Source organism: Pteronotus mesoamericanus, unplaced genomic scaffold (genome assembly GCF_021234165.1).
Source record: "Pteronotus mesoamericanus isolate MK-2021 breed Mesoamerican mustached bat unplaced genomic scaffold, CSHL_Meso_final contig_20, whole genome shotgun sequence".
Lineage (NCBI taxonomy): Eukaryota > Metazoa > Chordata > Mammalia > Chiroptera > Mormoopidae > Pteronotus > Pteronotus mesoamericanus.
The window spans coordinates 77,683,752-77,702,851 of NW_026555085.1; the positions used below are offsets into that span (position 1 = coordinate 77,683,752).

Consider the following 19,100-nt stretch of genomic DNA (forward strand, 5'->3'; position numbering starts at 1 on the left):
AACTTCAAGAAGTTCTACTGTATGATTTAGAAGTCCAATCTTTTCATTTTGGTAGCTCATTAAAAGGGTGGGGGAGACCCAGTCTTCAAGGAATTCTTATCATATTAGAAGTAAAATTTGTTTATTAGACTTCTTTTGGCTCTGCCAGTTATAATCTACTTAGCATAAAAGTGAAGCTGTGCTACATCAAGCTGATAGCACTGAATAAGTTTCAGAATTCAACGTGTGTATATGTATAAATATATGTTGATTCAAACTTAAGTACCTAAAGCCCTTAAGTTAATTTTTGCGTGATTTTGAAGATTAAAAAATAATTAAGAAGCTAGAGGTAATCTCAAGATTTTTGCTGACAAGAGAATAGAACTTTGGCCTAAAATGCTCTTTCTTGGGGGACATAGAAAAGAATGTAGCTTTTAATAATGGTTTCATTAGCTCATGTAGAACCATTGAGATCTATCAGAATGTTTTTGGAGTAGCAACTTATAAAAGAATCACTGTTTCTAACCATCACACATATTCCTGATATATTTCTGCATGACCAGTAAGCCAAATTTTAATGCTAGAAACTGCCAAAAGAGGTATTATATTTTTATAACATGCTTGAGCCTCTTTATACCATTAAAATGAATACACTGTTAAAAATACTTAGAGATTTCTTAAAAATACTTTATGTATTTAAAAGAATGCTCTTCTTTCTTGTTACTGGTAAGTAGTTACAAATATAAACTTTCACTAAAGAATTTTGAAAGATTTTTAATGACAACATGGAGATTATGGATATTTTCATCACATACATGACGTCTGGTATCTTCTTCCCTGCCAAGATCTGTAAGTGGCTTAAACTCTCACTTAACTTTGTAAAAACCATCCTTAGATAAGAAGTCAAACAACCTAAAGAATAATAATTAATATAGCAACAAATGTATAAGACTCTATTATTGGTATCTTTGCACTTACATGTCAGAGAAAGTTAAGATTAACTCAGGTTCAAAGATATAAAATTGCAATTAGCCTATTTATTTATTTATTTTTCTATATAATCTTATGTTCTTATACATAGCTACTGGCCTATGAGTTTCTCAGTTATCTATTCTGCATACCAAATCATCCCAAAATTTAGTGGCTTAAAACAGCATCATTTTAGGACCTCCACTATTCCATGAGTCATTTAGTCCCAACTCCATGGGATGTCTTCTGGGTCTGTAACATCTAAGACAGCTTACTACAGGCTTGGCACTTTGATGATGTTAAGGTTAGTTGGAGGGAAAGTTTTCTTGATCTGAAGACCATGAAATACAGAAATAATCTTCATACCCTCACTTACCCCACATACAATGGGGAGACAGGATCAAGAGAACCCTAATAGGCACTTTAATAAAAAGAAAAAGAATAATGGAAGCAACATAGAAGTTACTGGTCTCCAAAGGAAAAAATCAGATCCAGAAGAGCACAAATTGCCATTTTCCTTGGAGAAAGAAGGGAGCATGCTGAGTGGGACTCAAATATTTTCCTGGGGGTTTTCTTGGCTGTTGGCCCAAAGCTCTGGACCCTTAACACTACCCTCTGACTCATCTTTTTCTTAAGGAAAGGCCTAAATTTGTAGTTGTGTAGTGTTTTGAGCCTGCTTCCAGCTAGCAGGAAGTTTAAGGGCTCTAAGCCTTTTTGTTTTGAAGGGTCTGTTCTTTTCAGTTTAAACTGGTATAATTCTTTTTAAAACCTATGAATGTGTACTGTGTAAATTATAATCAAATTCTTTTGACTATAAAATAAGTTTTTCTTTTATAAAAGAAATTCCTCTTCAACAACTTTGTCAATGTAAAAAAGAAATCAAACTGACAACTACCCTAAATACATTGTCTACCAAATGTAAACATAGGTGTTAATCAGTTATTTAACTTTTATGGCAAAACTGTCTGTAGCCAATGAGTTGCATGGTGAAAATATTTGTGGAAAAGTGTTTTAAACAAAGATCTTTATGGTAAAATGTTTATAGTGAAAACACCAGACATGGTATATCTCATCTCTACTATATCCATTCATTTGTTGACGGGCATTTAGGTTGTTTTCATATCTTGGCCATTGAGAATAATGTTGCAGTAAACATGGGAGTGCAGATAACATCTAGATTTCAATTATTTTGGGTATACTTTGTATACCCAAAAGTGAGATTGATGGTAGTTTCATTTTTAACTTTTTGAGAAACTTCCACACTCTTTTCCATAGTGGCTGCACAATTTTATATTCCTACTACAATGTACACAGACTCCAATTTCTCCACAGCCTCAATGCTTACCTTTTTTAAAAAAACAAATAATAGTTATTCTAACGGATGTGGGCTGATATATTGTGATTTTCTTCATATTTCCATGATGATTACTGATGTTGAGCACATATTCTTATACATATCAGCCATTTGTATGTCTTGGAGAACTGTCTAGTCAAATCTTTTAAGCACTTTTTAATCAGGTCATTGGTATTTTTAGATTTGTGTTTTTTAAACTATTAAACCATACTAGTTTCTTATATATTTTGGAAGTTAACCCCTTATTTAATATTTGGTTTGCCAATGTTTTCTCATATTTCATAGGTTGTCTTTTCATTCTGTTAGTAGTTTCTTTTCCTATGAAGATGTTTTTCAGTTTGATGTAGTTGCACTTATCTATTTTTCTTCTGTTGCCTATACCTTTGGTATTATACCCAAGAAAGTGTTCTCAAGACCAACAATTTCAAGACCAATTGTCAAAAAGCTTTTCCTATATGCTGTCTTTTAAGAGTTTTATGGTTTTGTATTTTACATTTAAATATGTAATCCATTTTGCATTACTTTTTGTGTATGGAGTAATATATGAGTACGAATTTCATTCTTTTGTATCTGGAGGATATTGTTTTCCCAGCAACATTTATTGAAGAATGGATACCCTTGCATTGTTCCAGATCTTAGAGAAAAAGTATTAAATTTTCATCACTGAATATGATGTTAGCTGCGGGCTAACCAAATATTAACCAAATATTCACAACAATCCAAGAAGTTTTTATTCAAGCAAAATGTCTTAATTTTGATGAGGACGGTTAGCTCTGTGGTGTTTTGCTTTAGTCCTATTCCCCTCTCCTCAGTTCTATGGTAGCTTTGAAAGCCAGCATCCTTGCAACCCCAGTAGGTGTGAAAAACAGCACCCTTGCAGCCACCAAAGGAGTACCCTGGGTTTGGAGCACCTTAAAAAAAAAACAGCATGAAGCTTCCTTAAAAATTAAAAACATAGTTACCATAGTATCTAACAATCACGTTTCTGGGTATTTATCCAAAAGAATTAAAATCAGAACCTCAAAGAGATACCTACGCTGTTATATTCATTGCAGTGTTATTCATGATAGCCAAGATGTGGAAGCATGCTAATAAATGGATGGAGAAAATGTGGTATACAGTGGAATACTATTCAGCATTTAAAAAGAAAGAAATTCTGCAGTATGTCACAACATGGATCAACATTTCAGACCTGATGCTAAATGAAATAAGACAGTCACAGAAAGACAATCCCTGTATGATTCTATTCATGTGAAGTATCAAAAGTAGTCAAGTTCATAAAATAAAAAAATTGAAATGGTGGTTGCCAGTGACTGAACAGAGCAGAAAACAGGAATTACTAATTGATGGGTGTAAAGTTTCAATTAAGCATGATGAGTAAGTTCTACAGATATGCTGTGCAAGAATTGTACCTATGTCTAATAATATTGTACTATACACATATATTTTTTAAGTGGGTAGATCTCTTAAGTATGCTTACAACAATAAAATCACTTTTAAAAAGTCACATTCGCAAGAGCATTGCCACTGTTGCACCAATCTGTGAAGCTCCTTGGAAAAGGCCCTGTCGTAGGACTTGCCATTACTTGACCTAACTCCACAAAATTCTGCAGGTTGGGAACAGCCCTATCACTAGTACATTTATTTAAAACAATCATTTTCCTGAAGCTGTTATATCAGTTGTGGTAAACAAGATATAAGATACTAGTTATCCCCTCCATATTATAAATTCTTCCAACTTTTTTGTTTCATTTAAATCTGGTTCTCTCTAGCACCCTTGCATACACACACACACACACACACACACACACACACACACGCAGTATCAGGTAGTTAGAGGATAGGATAGGTAGATAAGTAGGTAGACAGCTAGATGATAGATAGATGATAGATAGACAAATAGATAACCTGACAGGAAACACAAAATTTCTAGATTAGAACACAGTTTATTATTCACAGCCCACCTTAGCACTGGTAAGGCTATGAAAGGTATCACTATTAAAAATCATTCTGAATAAATGGTCTTAAAATAACTGGTTAATTACTTGAGAAAAAGTTAAGATGTTGCACAACAGTGGGACTATACCACAGACTCACAAAATAATGACACTAAGCTTCATTGACACATTGTCCTCTCCTCTCCACAGAAAAACAGACTTTGATTTTAGAATGTAAGTAAATATTTAGAGGAGAGATAAATCTTTAAATCTATCTGAAGCAACATAATATCGCTATCTTCCAGGACATATTTGCTAGTCAATCATTCATTAGCCAAGTTTTTCAGTGGTCTCTCCTCAGAAAGTTTGGGCCATGTGTTAACATGAAAGCATTCAGAGAATTGCCTTCTAACAATCATATCTTGGGGTTGAGGCTAAAGAGTCTAGCGACCTTTCCTGATTTACTCTACAGCTTTTTATTATTGAATAATAAAAGGTTAGGAGAGTAATGTAAAGGGGGGAAAGTAAAATGTTTTCTTCAGCAGTATTGGCATTTTTATTAAATAAATCAATGATATTCATAATCATTGCCTTAGTCTGAACTACTAGAACATTTGAGAGTGGCCATTTACTGACAATAACATGACACTAAAATGTATTTTCAGATTGTAGTATCCTGTTCAAAATAAGTTCTTTTAACACTTTGTCCTTGTATCTTTTCTGGAAAAGACAAACAGAAATTATCGTAACAGCAGATTCTGCCTTTTTAAAATCTCTGAATAGGTAATAAATTATTTTATTTTATAAATTCTATTAAGACAAGGTTACTTAATTTAATCCTCATTACTCTTCTGCCCACTTGCTCAGAACCTGACAAACTATTAAACAAATAAAATTGGCTTTATTTACCTTGATGTAGTAAAAATATTTTCAGGTAAATTTTGAAAACAGAACAAAAAGAGCTGTTATTTCTAGATCACACTTTAGAAAGACAAATACCATATGATCTCACCTATAAGTGGAAACTAATCAACAAAACAAACAAACAAGGAAAACATAACCAGCAACATTGAAAGAAAAAAGGGAACCAGCAGTAATGAGAGGGAAGGAGAGAGGGGGTAAGAGGGAAAAGAAGGGGAAGGGTCAGATCAAGGAACATGTATAAAGGACCAATGAACAAAGCCAAAGTGGGAAAGGATTGAGGGAGGGAGGTGTGGGAGGGTGGGGCAGGGGAAAGTGGTGGCAGGAAAATGGAGACAAATGTATTTGAACAATAAAAAATAAAAATAAAAAAAAGAAACAAAGTTCTAGTATCCTGAGCACTACTAATGGTAATCATTTAGGACCCTCTTACAGCTACAGTAATTCTTCTAAAGCATAAATCACATCATGCCATAGCTCTGCTCCAAACTCTTTGTTGGCTCTTCATCTCAGTCACAGAAAATAATCAGAGCTCTTTTCAGGGCCTGCCCACTCTGGATAGCAGTTGATTTTTTGTTAGCTTCTTTCATTTCGTTTTGCTATATCTACATATTCCAAATAACTGACTGATGGTTTGATAAACAATTGAATATCATAACAAATAGCTTAGAAACAAGTCCTAGAGTTCTTTAGCTTTTCACTGAAATTGGATGAATTCTGTATATAATTCAAATATTTTTCTCATGTGTTTTAAAAATTTATTCTCTTGTTTAACTCTAGACAAAGACTTACTGAGATCATCTTTTGGGGACAGTCATATACTCATTCAAAACATGGTGTTTGCTGTACAGAATATCCCAGGTGTAATAAAGACATAATATGTGTACATTACGATTACTATTAGTGAAAAAGTAGCAGAAAAATAAAGCTACGGAATTACAAAGAAACTGTGGTACAGGCCAATTGATTACTTGGTCCAAAATGGAAAATTCTGTTTAGTGAACAAACAATATTCAGAGACTTAGATTTGTTTTATCTCAGAGAAAGATAATACAGAAGTAGAGAGATGATTTTATAAGATTTTTAAAAAGTTGGTCGCAATCTTAATATACAAACCATGTGTATTGGCTTAACATAGTCTTTGTTCACCTGTTTAGCACACAGAAACACAGAATAAGAGCAGCTCCAATGAGGAAAATGGTGTACAGCGCCTGTCTCTCTAACAATGGGTCAGCAACATCAATTGTGTATAAAAAGAAAAATGTGCTTGCTTCTAAAGCACATTTCTAGCACATTCTAGACTGATTTGCCTAGTTATAATACCATTCATCTAAGGAAATAGCTTTATTCAAATCATAAAATTTATAAATAAAACAAGAAAAATTTAGCTATCTTTTAGATAGGCTGTATTAATTCCCTTGATATGCTATGATTTTTAGATGTGCTATTTCTTTGGATTTTATCTTTACAACCACCCTGTGAGAAAGATGCTATTGTGCTGTTTTGCCTATGATGAAAACAATAAACAGATTCCATGCAAGAAACAATAATGCAGAAAAGTCGAGAGACATTTGTATACCACCTTTCCAGGAGGCATCATGGGACCAACCGTAAGAAGTGTCTGGCCTTTGCAGGCAGAAGAGCAGGGAGAGGGCCTGCCTGGACACCAGCTGAAAACCTGGGAACCTTGGACAAGGTGCTATAGCTATACAATGGTGATGATGATGCCTATGTCACAAGGTTGTGTTACAGGGTTCGAATGAAATGAAGTACACAAAACCACTATGTATAATTATTATAGTTTCTAAGAAAGACACAGCTTAAAGAATTTCTAACATATCTATCAATAAGCAATATTACAGAAATTTTAGAATCAGCATTTTGGTTGTGCTGATTCTAAAATCCTGGCTCTCTCTGAATGCTTCTCATTTTAAACTATTTACTGAAAATCCTGTGTTGCCAATCAAATCTGAATTGCTGCTTACCTCTGCAGACCACTCTTTTGAAGACTGATTACCTTTTAACCATGATTAGAGATTTAGTTTTCATAATAGGGAATAACAGCTTCTCAGAGTAGTCTGGCAAAGCTTTATAGAACAGCTTCAGTCAGGCTGACACATGCTTTTTATTAACCATTATTTCCTGTGGCTGCACAGACAATGAGAAATCAACTTCTGTGAGCAGAACCAATTAAAACTGGACAGGTACACTTTTCTCTCAGCCTGGTCATGGTGTCAAATGTTTGATTAGGAAGGTCTTGTGCTGTTAGTTAAATAGGGGTAAATTTCTTTTCATGAGTAAGAATAAGCTCTTTTTTTCTGCCTTTCATTCCGCCTTTCATTCCACAGCCTCTTAGTACCTTAATTCTGGTCTTACAATGCCAAATAGAGGCACAAATATGACACCCCTGAGATGCAGAAAACAATATTGTTATATTTGTTTGAAAACAAATCGAGTTCACTTCAGGAAGGAATGGGCTGCACCATTTGAACAAAATCAGATGCATTGTGTGGTGTCGGAGAGAACAGGGACAAGTTATACACAAAGAATGGGTCCTGGCGGAGGCAACGTGGGGATGGAGTTGGTAGTTGTGGAAAGGAATCTCAAAAAGGGTGACAAATTCAGGGAAACTTTAAGGTGAGACAGTTAAAAGAGTGAATGAGAATATTGCCATGTGCATATTTAATGGAGGGTCACAACCAACACAAATAGGGTTTGGGAAGTGTAGGACTGAAATAGGAAAAGGTGGTTCTTAAACAAGGCAATTCTTGGGAAAATCCTCCCAGGAAAATAAGAAGAGAGAAAATAGGAGCCAATTTCCTACTAACTGCAAGATTAAGAAGACAAAAAGGCCCCATTAAATCAAGTAATACAGACAAAGAATACTCTGCAGGCGCCAGAGACAGAGAAACTTAAGGCGATGTCACCAGGGAGACCACCAACTCCCCCAAACACCATAGCTCACTTTTGGATACTTTCCGCTCCTTCTCTTTAAAATTATTCAGCTGGAGCAAAACAATCTATTGATATTTAAAGAGACTCAAATGAAGATTATCAGCTACTTTTGATTCTTTACTGTCTAATGCATAGATACAGAGTCGCAGATTGGTAGAATATTTAGGCTCAAAGAAATAGTCTAACTTTTTATTATAATCAAAGATGCTAAGATTATCCCAGATAACCTGACAGACTAGTAACAGAGCAAGGACAAAAATCATATTTTCTTATTTTCCAGACAATGTTTAATAATGAGAAATATATATATAATATTAAGGATTATAGAAAATACTAAATTGTGAACCACTGATTTAAGACAAGCCAAGTAAATGAAAGAAATCAAGTAAAATTTGAGAAACTGCCTCCCAAACAGAGGGGTAAGGAGTAGTTTAGTAAATATATGACACTGGGAAAGTGTATTAACCATTTTTTTAAAGTTTTTTCACAATGTATACCATATAAATTCCATATGGATTAAGGCATTAAATAAGAAAATATAAAAATGCTTTAAAATAATCATAAGTTGTTCTGATTTTAAAGCAGGTCAGGCTTTTTAAACCTAAGAGTGCATAACTAAATTATGAGAAAAAGTATTTTGAATGCATTAAGTTATAATAATAATTATTATAAAACAAGCAACCAATAAATATGAGCTGAACCTGGATGGAAAAACATTGATTTTGTGAGATGAAAACACTTGGAGAGGCTTAAGGGTCAAGGCATTAGGGTTTAGAAATTTCACTTCTTATTCTTCACTATTCTCACCAGACCTTCAGCAAATTCATTTTTACCCAAAAGTAGATTGTTCGTAGCTCCTTCAAAATCAAAGAGAAAAAATTAAATTCATAGTTTGAAGCACTAGAGACCAGAGTTATCTGACATAGCTGGAATACCTGTATTGAGATGCTACACAAACATGAAGAGTGAAAACATTAGTAAAAGGGAAGGAAGAAACTTGTGGAGGAGATAGATATGTGTATGGCATAGACTGTTGATGGTTTCATGGGTGCATACTTATCACTAAACTCACCAAGTTATCCATATTAATTATGTATAGCTTTATATGTCAAAACTTTAAAATTAAATAATGAAATTTAGGAAAAAAGTGAAGACAGCAAAGGAGGTCACAAGAGAAAATATAAAGCTTCCACATAAATTTTTAAAAATAAAGGAGGGCATTGGAATGTCAAAAATTATGTGAAATTGAGGGCTTATTTGATTTTCATTTGCACATTAAAAAACTTGACATTCAAAAGGATGACTGGCAATAACTGCATTGTATGCACCCAACACATAAGTATGCAGAAATATGCACACATGGGTGTAAATATGCACACATACAGAAATATGCACACATGAGTGTATACATATACAAACATCTACACTCACACATACTTGTAAGCAAGTCATTGAGCAAGTTGGATCTGAGAGGATATAAGCAGAAACTAACTTATTTTTCTTTTATATCCCTTCAAATATCTGCGGTTGTTCAAACTCTGCATAAAATCTTGGGGAAATCCCGAGGCTTTTAGTAAACAAATAATCCATTAAAATCCATATTTGTATAATAGTCACTTTATTCTAGCCCATTTTAGTATACTAACCAAAGCTCAAAGACTTTCCCTTGTTTAAGATTTCTTCCTGTAGTAACTTAAACCCTCCCAAATCCGTAGTAGAGAAAATATGGTTAACTTCTTAATTATTAGCTCTCTCCATCCCCTTCCCTTATTCACTATCCTCTCCTTACTTCCTCAGCATAGGGTCTAGGGAGAAAATGAAATTAAGAAAAAGGATAAACACTCTTTGGTTGCTAATATTGCTGTAATTTGGATGTACAGACATTAAAAGCTGACTTATTCAGTCATGGAATGCTTTTGCAGCATAATTGGAAATCATCCCAACTGGAAAAGACACTGTAGCTTACTTACCTAAGGCCAGCCACTTACAACTCTCACCCTCAGCTCTTGGAGGTTAGGAAATACATTTATTGGTCACGGTTCCTTCACCTCTTGTTTCCTGAGAACCGATACATTTGCTCTGCCATTGATGAAAGTTCCGTTTACCCTCAACATAACTTACTGCAAAAAAGGAGAAACTCCAGTCATAGTCTCTTGCCTTTAGACTTTGTCCAGTTTCTATTTTTCTTAAACTCTCACTGCCCAATGATAAGGCCCCTAAATGGATTATTTGAAGGCCTCACCCCATGAATTGAAGTGAGGAAGAAAAATCCAAGTTTCTTTACTCATAGAGTTGGGATAAAAGTGAAAACATAGACAGGAAAATTTCAGATATCCCATGCAGCAATATTTTCACTGATACATTCCCTAGAACAAGGGGTATAAAGGAAAGAATAAACAAATGGGACTACATCAAATTAGAAAGCTTCTGAAGAGCTAAAGGAAACATCAACAAAATGGAAAGGGAACCAACCATATGGGAAAACATATTTGTCAATGATACCTCAGAGAAAGGTTTAATCTCCAAAATATATAAAGAACTCACATGACTCTATATCAGGAAGACAAGCAATCCAATTAAAAAATGGGCAAAGGACTTGAGCAGACACTTCTCCAAGGAGAACATACAGAGGGCCCATAGACACATGAAAAAATGTTCAACATCAGTGGCCATCAGAGAGATGCAAACTAAAATCATAATGAGATACCACTTCACACAAGTCATAATAGCCATCAATAAATCAAAAAACAACAAGTGCTGATGAGATTGTGGAGAAAAGGGAACCCTAGTACCCTGTTGGGGGGAATGCAGATTGATGCAGCCACTGTGGAAAACAGTATGGAATTTCCTCAAAAAACTAAAAATGGACCTGCCTTTTGACCCAGCAATTCCAATGCTGGGATTATACCCTAAGAATCCTGAAACATCAATTCAAAATAATCTATGCACCCCAATGTTCATAGCAGCATTATTTACAATAACCAAGTGCTGGAAACAGCCTAAGTGCCCATCAGTAAATGAGTGAATCAAAAACTGTGGTACGTTTACACAATAGAATACTATGCAGCAGAAAGAAAGAAAGAGCTCCTATCCTTCTCAGCAGCATGGATGGAACTGGAGAGCATTATGCCAAGTGAAGTAAGCCAGAAGGTGAAAGACAACTACCATATGATCTCATCTACAAGTGGAGCCTAATCAACAAAACAAACAAATGAACAACAGAACCAGAGACTTGGAAATAAAGAAAAACTGAGTGACCAGAGGTGTGCGGTAGCAGCATAATGCATGAAAGAAGGGGAAGGGGCAAGCCAAGGAACACAATAGAGGACTCATGGACAGAGACAGTGAGGGGAATTACTATGGGAGTAGTGGGGTATGGGGCAGGGGAGAGAAATGGGTAAAAAAGCAGAACAACTGTAATTGGACAACAATTAAAAAAAAAATCAGAGGAGAATCAAGATGGCGGAGGAGTGAGTGGAAGTCACACTGACCTCCTCCCAGGACCAACCTGGAATTACAACTAAATTGTGGAGAAATCACCTGGAACAAACAACTGAACAATAGTGACAGAGGAGCCTTATAACGTTGGAGACAGAAGAATCGGCCCTAGTGCAGTCTAACTGGTAAGGAGTGGAGTCGAGACTTGAGAAGGCGCGTGGGGCACCCATGGGCGGCAGCCCCAGAAAGATATTGAAATGACCAGGGGGATCCACCTGAGGAGAGCAGGGTCTAAACCAAAAGCGAGGATCTCCAGCCTACAGCACCAGAGCCCAAAAAATACACAGAAAACAGCCAGCTGCGAAAAGTGGCAGGGTTGCTCTCTTCCAAACATAGGCGGCTAGAGACGCAAAGAACCGTTTAAAGGGCCAATGCACAAATTTTTATTTGCAGCCACTTACCCTGGTCTCTGGCAAAGGTGGGGCAGAGTGGGCTAGAGACGTGAGGAGAGACTGGGAAAAGAGATTTTGGTGAGAGAACTGAGAGAGTAGCTGGCGGGATCTCAGTGCTGACTCATCTCCCACGTGGTAGCAGCCATCTTGCTCAGGCAGACCACTCCCCTGAGTGGCAGCAGTGTGAGAGGACCCAATAATCCTGCCCCCATAAGGGATTCCGACCCACCTTCAGCTGGCTAATGTGGCTTGCTGAGTGGCCAGGTTAACAGCTGAAGGAGACAGCCACAAACAGTAGATTCCTGGAAGTTTCAAATAGCCTGCCTACGAACAGACAGGGAGACATCTGACATTATCAGAGCCAGATCCAGAAAGTAAAAACAGTGGTCCCTACAATAGAAGCTCATATCACAAAGTCAGGAAATCAAGACAGATCAACTTAAGTAGCAGAAGCAAAAAGAAGAGTTTCACAATGGAAAGACAAATACCCCCCACTCGAAAGGAAAGGAGAAATCCCCACAAAGAGAACTAAATGAAATAAAGGCAAGTAAACTATCAGATATTGAATTCCAAACAACAGTTCTAAGGAAGCTCAATGAGCTCAGTGAGCTCAGAGAGAATTACAAAAAACTATAGGGAAACGATGAGGAACTTACTATAAACTATATCAGCATGAAAAAGGACATAGAAACTATCCATAACAGACAAGAGGAAATGAAGAATACTATTTCTGAGGTGGAGAACATAGTAGAAGGAATCAAAAGCAGGCTCGATGAAGCTTAGGATCGAATCAGTAAGCTGGAGGACAAGAAAGAAAAAAGCTCCCAGAAAGAGCAAGAAAATGAAAAAGACTCAAAAAGAATGAAGAGGCATTGAGGGAAATGCAGGACAACCGGAAACGTAATAATATCCGTATACTAGGGATACCAGAAGGGATTGAGGAAGGGACAGAGAACCTGTTTCGAAAAGTAATACTGGAAAACTTCCGTAATTGGAGGAGAGAAAAAGTCACACAAGTCCAGGAAGCAAAGAGGGTCCCATTCAAGAGGAACCCAATGAGGACCAGTCCAAGACACATCATCATTAAAATGGCAAATATCAAAGACAAACAGAGAATCCTAAAGGCAGCAGGGGAGAAACAGGTAGTAACATATAAGGGAGCCCTGATATGGCTAGCACCTGACTTCTCAACAGAAACACTGCAAGCCAGAAGGGAGTAGCAAGAAATATTCCAAGTAATGAAAAGCAAAGGCTACAACCAAGACTGCTCTACCCAGCAAGGCTCGCAATGAAAATGGAAGGTGAAATAAGGAGTTTCCCACACAAAAGACGGCTAAAAGAATTCACCTCCACCAAACCAGTACTGCAAAATATGCTAAAGGGACTGCTTTAAGATGAAGAAAAAGAGTCTATTAATATCCAGTTCCTTTCACAGTTGTCAATACTTGATATTACCAATATTTTTTAGTACATATTAATCTGATTGTGACAATGATGTGTTCTTTTAATTGTTCCTTTATTATTTGTTGAAACTAAACCCTGTTTTTGTATATTTCTTGTCCATTTCTATTATTTTTTTTTAAAAGCTTTAAATGACTTTTTGGTATTCTTTATCCATTTTTTGATTAAATGTTTGTAGAATTTTTCCATAAAAAAACTATTAACCCTTTTTTAGATGTGTGGCAAATACTTTCCTATTCTATTACTTGTCCTTTAACTTTTTCATATGTATATTACTGTACAGTCTTAAATGTTTAATGTAGTCATATTGTCAATATTTTACTTTTTAGCTTCTGAGTTTGAATATTTTACATCAAGGTAAGAAAAATATTAGTTTGTATTTTCTCCTAAAACACTTAAGATTCTATATATTGATTTTTAACTCACCTGAATATTGCTAGTATACTGTGTGAAATAGGGCTCTATTTTTTTTTTAATTTCAAGTAATAGTGGTCCATGCACCTTATTTGTTTAATAAGCCTTATTTTCCCCATTAATTTGAAATACCTACTTAATCATGTATTACATTGTTAGACAGATATATACATTTGTCTCTAGAATGCTCATTATATTTCATTGATCTGCTTGATTATTTCTGTGCTGGTGTCATATTGGTTTAATTGCTGAGACTTTATAATGGTTTTAAATTTTTTAATATTTTATAATTAATTTGACATTTAAAAAATAAATAAGATCAATCTGCATTTAATAAAGAAAGAGAGAGAGAGAGAGAAAGAAAGAAAGAGAGAGAGAGATGGAACTCCTACCTTTTGTGACAACATAGATGGAACTGGAGAATATTAAGCTAAGTGAAATAAGCCAGTTGATGAAAGATAAATAACATATGATCTCACCTATAAGTGGGACCTATTCAACAAAATAAACTAATGAACAAAATAAACCGCAGACATGGAAACATGGAGCAGACTGAAAGCAACCAGAGGGGATGGGGAAAGAGGACAATGGTGGAAAGAAGGGGAAGGGACTAGACAAAAAACGTGTATGAATGACCCATGGACATAGGCAACAGAGTGGAAATTGACTTGGGAGGGGGAGTGGGGGTAGGATGAGTGGAGGGGGATAAACGGGGAAAAATTGAGATAACTGTAATAAACATGATTTATAAATTAAAAAAATAATAATAAAATAAAATATCAAAAAAAAATCACACGATGTGATTAATTCTGCCAAACAAATACCTTGTTAACTCCTTGACCTACTTTTTTGTCCCTTGACCTGAGGTGAGGAGAAATGCCCTGGCACTTAAAGAACATTTGCTTCTGGTTTCCAAGATGAAGACTAGCTAATGCTATTGGCACCGATTGTAGGACCTTCATCTTCCAAGTTCTGCATAGGTAGTCTAGCAACTCACTTGAAAATGTGGAGTCCTTTTCCCCAGCTGACCCCAAGGTGCCCGGCCCTCCTGAGGAAGCAAAAACTACTTCAGGGTGAAGCCCTCACTTCATCTAGTGACTAGCACCACCCCTGGCAGTACGAGCCAAGCACTCGCCAACACCACGACCTCTGCCTGCATTTACTTGACCTTTATCTTGCAGGACAATGAGGTGAAGGTGGCAGAAGATAAGATTCACGCCCTCATTAAAGCAGCTGGTGTAAATATTGAGCCTTTCTGGCCAGGCTTGTTTGCAAAGATTTTGGCCAATGTTGACATTGGGAGCCTTATCCCCAGTGTAGGTTCTGGGCCTACCCCAGCAACTGGTGCTACATGGCTAGGGGGGTCCTGCGCCCTCTGCCGCTGCTGCCCTAGCTGAGGAGCAGAAAGTGAAAGCAAAGAAGAATCTGAGGAGTCTGGTGATAATGTGGGCTTTGGTCTTTTTGACGAGACCTCTTTCGTAACACATTCAATGAAATGTAAACTCTGCTAAAAAATAAATAAATAAATAAATAAATAAATAAATGTAGAGGTTGAAGAGTCAAATGTAACAATATGTTAGACTACACACATATGTACATATGGGTATATGTCCATACATCACTTTACCACAAATAAACACAGAATCATACACATGTGTGTGCCTGAGTCTATGTTAATGAATAATGGAAATATAGTATTTATAGCACCAAATATTAAGAACCAAGAATATGAAAATCTTTTGGTTCTTTTCTATTTCCTAAAATAGCATGCCTTACTCATAAAACCATTTAAAAAGTATATCTATATAGGAACACATAATAATGGATTTTATTTTAAAAGTGTGCTTTCAGTTCAAAAATAAAATAAAAGATCATTAAAAAAATCAATAACCCAGAAACAAACTGTTCTATAAAGAATTATATTATGTGATAAAGCATGAAAAATTGGAAAGAATTACTTAATAAATTGTATTAAGATATTTTACAATTACCTTCATAAAATTCAGATGGATTCAGTAGTATATAATACATATATTAAATATACTCACATACATGTATACATACACATATATCTACTTATGTATGTTTGCACATTTGTACATATTAAATACATACATGAATTCAAATTCTAAAAGAATTAAAACAGAATTGATGAACATGTATTGAGTCACTTGAATGGGGATAAGTTTAAAAACAATAAAAGTAAATGAAAAGGTTAACAGGCTTTGCTGCATAAAAATTGAATATTCTGCATAGAAGTATTAAGAACCAGCTGTCTGGAAAATTTACTTAAAACTGACATTTTCAGACTTTTTAAATACATAAACTGCAAAGGAATTTATTTTGAGGAAAATAAAGTTAAATTTCCTTCTTTTCTCTCTTTTTTCCTCTTCTTTCTCCCTTCTTCTTCTTCTTCTTCTTTTTTTTATCTTCTCCCAAGAACATGCTTATTGATTTTAGAAACAGGAGAAGAGAGCAAGAGAGAAAGTCAATTGGTTGCCTCAACCAGGACCAGGACTGAATCCACAACCTAGGAATGTGCTCCAACCAGAAATCAAAATTGCGCCAATGCTCCAACCAAGTGAGCCACACTGGCCAAAGCCTTTTCTCCGTTTCTTTCTCCCCATTCCTTACTTCTTCCCACAAACATTCATTCACTGTTCTGTAGCAAATACAAATACACATTGCTTGGCCTAAAGAAGTACAGAGTCTAATTAATATGGTAGATATATAAAAAGAGCTGTTATGGAAACCCAAATCAGGAGCAACAAACACAGACTGTGAGCTGCAGGTTGAGAGGTAGAAGAGTGCCAAAGAAATTCCTTAAGAACAGATAACAACACACAGTAGTTTAGAGAATGGGTAAAAGATGGCTTAGAATTCAAGGTCTAACACTGGTAACTCTTACCTTGGGTAATTATTGCCAGAGCCTCAGTTTCCCTGTGTATAAATTAAAAATAATAATAAGACTAGTAGGGACACTGAAAGGATTTATTGAAAATCATTTTGTTTTTTAGAATTTAGTAAGCTTCCAGTAAATGATTTGGAATGATTGGGAACTAAGGAGAGAATAAAATCTGCAAATGGCAAATTTGGTATGGATGAATTATAAATGTGAGGTAAGGTATGAAGTAAACCTTGAGAAATAAATAAGGGATAGATGATAAAAAAATTAAAAGGAAAGCACAAAGTATTTTTAGAAAGAGTTAAACAGTAATATTTTCATTTTAGAATAGTAAATACATCAGTGGTGTGAATAATAAATTTGAATATAATGTAACCAGAAATATAGACTAGTTAAGAGACATTCTTAATAATCCATAAGAGAAAGCATGAAAACCTGAAGTAGTGAGGTATATATTCAAGAGATGTTAAAAAAAGCAAAATCTATAGGATTGAATGATTGATAAATAGAAAGAGGGGGGAAAAAAAGCTTTTTTAAAAAAGATATCTGGTTTAGTAAGTGGTGGTGGCATTTTAAGAAACAAGAAATATAGGATTAAATCTGATTATTTTTATTGAGACAGTATTGTAGTCCTCATATTGTCAACTAGTATTCAGTTTCTCTCTACTTGCAGGCATTGGGGAGATTTACACCTTCCATCCCGAATAAACATAGACTATAATTTCCTCTGGCCAATTAAATAGGTGCAGTGGTTAGAAATAGAGATAGCAGTCTCTCATCATTGCGTTATTCTTAGTTTATGACTTCTCTGCCTTTTACCCACACAATCACAACCACCCATGTTCCCAAAGAAGGAGCCTACATCAATATAGGTCCCTAATAGAGGAAGCTGTATTTCAGAAAAATTTCCTTTGACAACTTATAATTTGATAAAATTTTAAGTTACATCCAAATGAATTACATTGATGATTTCCACATTTTCTCTGGGGGGGAAAAAAAGCATCAATCAGCCATGGCTGGAATTTTAATTCTACAATCATAAGTATTATAGAATTAAATATGTCTCATAAATATACCATTACATGGTACTGAGTCTCTTAAACCATTGTTCATTATTTCTACCTAAAAAGCAATAACTCAGACTTTGGTCTTGAAAATTTATTCAACGTTGATGAACATTAATTACCTATATGATAGAGATAATAATTTGAGAAATAACTCTATTGGTTTTCTGTAAGGATTAAATGAGTCTACACATGTAAAAAGATTAGCAAGTGATTAATTTAAGCACTTAGTAATACTCTCTTATGGCTTATTGTTACACTTTTTGTGTATCCCTTTGGTTCCTTATATTTTTAACCCCCTCATAAAGCCCATCTCTTTTTTTCATGAACCACACACTCTCCAGCTTCATTTTCTTCTCTCTCAGGACTTTATTTATCATTTACAGTAGGATCCCTCACTCACGGTTTCACTTCCCGCAGTTCCAGTCAGTCCCAGTCAATCGTGGTAGGTGATAGGCTCGTGTTTTTTTAATCACAGAACACTGAGACCGGTCTGGATCATAGACCTTTGGATAGTTTATTGCACACAGGCTGCCTGACAACTATGTGAAAGGGAATTTGACCTGGGAAGAGTCCAATATGAATGGAACATTCAGGAATGATTACAGCTCGGGGGAGAAGCTGGAACTAGAGACAATGAGGAGAAAAATAGCTTGGGTAGAGCAGTGCCCATCCTTGAATAACGATGACCTTACATGGCTTTGTGTTATATCCTTTCATTACATGGCAATTTTGTACTTTTTGAACATTAGTAAAGATTTGGAAAATATTTGAAAGCAACAAATTTCTCTTAAGGACAAACAGTATGTAAAGTTTTGTGATCTAAATACATATAATGTCACATATTAAAATTATATTCTTATATCTTACATTATAAGAAGAGATGTTTTTGGTTTTTACATACTGTGTAACTCCATAATTTTGCAATCAACCCTTTTCAAATTTGTAGCCACATAAATAACGGTAAACATTATATAGTTTTCTGGTCTTTAATATATACATTTATTCCATAGGGCTAGTTTTATAGTCAGTGGCCTTCTGATTTATAGAATTTCTTCTAATTTTATTTTCTTTCCTCATCAGATTTAAAATTAGCTATGTAATTGGTTCATGCTTATGTAGTTGGTAAATGCTTAAACAAATGGCATGTCTTACAAAATGGTCTATTATAAGTGTGTCTTGATAATTAAGTAGTGGGTAGAGGTTTTCTAAGACATTATAATCACTGAAGTTAGATTCTGGATAAAGTAT

At 35.2% G+C, this 19,100-nt stretch overlaps 1 protein-coding gene and 1 pseudogene across 1 annotated transcript in view; one reads left to right on the top strand and one right to left on the bottom strand.

Annotated features, from left to right (window-relative positions):
• Positions 1-19,100, bottom strand: part of THEMIS (thymocyte selection associated) — a 155,629-nt gene that overhangs the window by 49,581 nt on the left and 86,948 nt on the right. The gene's annotated exons all lie outside the window — the stretch shown is intronic.
• On the top strand, positions 765-15,391 carry LOC129067755 (60S acidic ribosomal protein P1-like; annotated as a pseudogene).